The sequence below is a fragment of the Myotis brandtii genome, unplaced genomic scaffold (assembly GCF_000412655.1).
Source record: "Myotis brandtii unplaced genomic scaffold, ASM41265v1 scaffold825, whole genome shotgun sequence".
Classification (NCBI taxonomy): Eukaryota; Metazoa; Chordata; class Mammalia; order Chiroptera; family Vespertilionidae; genus Myotis; species Myotis brandtii.
In genome coordinates, this window is record NW_005371349.1 from 1,070,572 (window position 1) to 1,072,897 (window position 2,326).

Consider the following 2,326-nt stretch of genomic DNA (forward strand, 5'->3'; position numbering starts at 1 on the left):
GCTCTGGGAATCGGCCCCGCCCACGCCCGCCGGGGTTTCCTGCTCCGCAAAGTCAAGGCTCAGAGAGGATGTGGGAGGGGCAGCTTCCGTCTTGGCAGCTGTTGCTGGGCAAGATCCACCCCACATCTGCCATTGGTCCTTCCCCTCTTCTGGGCCGAGTGGGGAGCGCTGCCCACTCCCAGGGGACTGGTCCCTTCTAACCCAGTGGAGGCCATGACCATGGAGGCCCCCTGGGCCCAGTGCCATCCTGGCCAGCCCCACACAGAGAGATCAAAGCCGATGATGGTGACGGCTGTGCTGCGACTGTGCTGCGGCCTCCGAGGCAGCTGCGCTGTCATTTCTCCTGCTGCTGCCAGCTGGGCTCCCCCTCCTCCGCTCCCACCCAGGGCCTCACCCCTTCCCAGCGCCCAGCTCTTGCTGGAAGAGCAGGTGGGCACACGGGTATTCAGGGAAGGAGGCAGTGCCTGGCGTGGTTAGAGCACAAACTTTGCCGGGACACAGACCGGGGCCCCTATTGCTGTGCGACCTCGAGTAGCTCTCTCAACCTCTCTGTGCCCGTTTCCCCATCAGGAACAACAGCCACAGTAACGACGAGCTTTTCAGGGTGAGCATGAGCATCCAATGTGATGATGCATGAGAAGTGCTTAAAATCATGCTTGGCACGTGGGAAATTTTAAATAAATTCTATTGAAAAAGTTGCCGCTAAGAATTATCGCCAAAGCGTGAAAGTTGATGAAAGCCTCAGAGAGCAAGAAGCCTGGGTTTCTCCCACGTGACCACGCCCGGCTGTGTGAGCCTGGGAGACGCAGGTCCCCTCCGGTCTCTGGACCAGCTCCCTGCTGCTTAGGGAGGGAGGGGCCGGGGACGGTGGCCGCTGGGGTCCTCTGTCCTGTGACCGCCCGTGCCTACGATGAGAGGGCTGAGGCTCACGGTGCGCCTCTCCCAGAGCCATCGCCTCCCGTCCTCCCGCCTTCGCTGGGCTGTAAACTGGTGACCGTGCGCGTGACGTTTCTGGAGAGGAGCCCGGTGGCCCAGGGAGGTAGCTAAGGACTTGGCTCGAATCACACACCTTCCGGCCACAGAGGGTAGAAGCCACACCTCCGCCGGGAGCCCCTGCCTCACACTCGGCTGGGCCTGTGAGGCCTGTTCCTTTGCTTGTTTCCACGGCCACCACTGATGCTCAGGGGCGGAGGGAAGGGCTGGCCTGCAGTGTAATTAGGAATGTTCTGGAATGGGCTATGATGACCAGGGGTCTGGTGCCAGAGAGACTAGAAAGTGTTTGCTCCCCTGACTTCTTGTTCTTCCCAACAGCCTGTGAGGTCTTCACCCCACATCACAGACGCCAATGGGGCTCCAAGAGGCGGGGATCTGCCCCGAGTCGCAGGACCGGGAGCAATGCAAAGGCAAGACTTGCCCCCAGATCTCTGGGTTCCGAGACCAAATGCACCCGCTCTGAGACCCAGCACCTCACGACCGGCCAGTGCCGGAGGGTCGTCAAACCCTCCCTCCTCCGAAAGAAACCTCAGCGGAAGCCACGCCCTGTTCTCCAGGGGAACCATGTCCCGTCGCTGCCCCATCACAGCCCAGGGGATGCTGGGAAAATCCCACTCAGGTGCAGAGGCCCCTCCCATGCTTGTCCTAAGAAGTGAGCCATCTACCTGGGGAACGGCCCCCAGGAATAATTGCTAAACGGCCTAATTTTGGAGATAACCACCGTTATAAACATCTCATTACTTTAATTAAAGTCCCATCCATCACCGACGTGCTGTTCCCTGAAGGCGCTAATGCGGCAGCAGCCCGCGTGTGCCCGGCCGAGAGGCCCTCCCAACCCAGGGCGGCCCAGCCACACGGCTCACACAAATGCCCCACTTCCCCCTGCAGGACCCCCGCAAACACCCTTGCCCACCCTGCACAAGCGGACAGCTGCCTCCCTGTTCATGAGCGCCTGTCCCTGTCCCGTCTCCTGCGCCTTGGCTGTGCGCCAGCCGCTGTGCTGGGCGCTTCGCTTGCGTCTCATGCGATTCTCAGAGTCATGCTGAGAGGAAGTTTGCATTATTAGCTCCAGTTCACAGACCAGGGTCCTGAGGATCAGAGAGGTTAAGTCACTCGCCCACGGTCACACAGCGCGTAAGTAGCAGAGCCTGAGTCAAACCCAGATCCATCGGCGTGGCACCAAGACCTTGACCTCAAGGTCCCGCCTGCCTCCCCCATACACCCCACACTGGGCCGCATCTCTGGGACAGCAGAGGCTTCCCCAACGCAGGCTGGCCCCTGGACCAGGACCGAGGTGCGCCCAGGAAGCGTGGCAGAGGCCGGGCACAGCTGC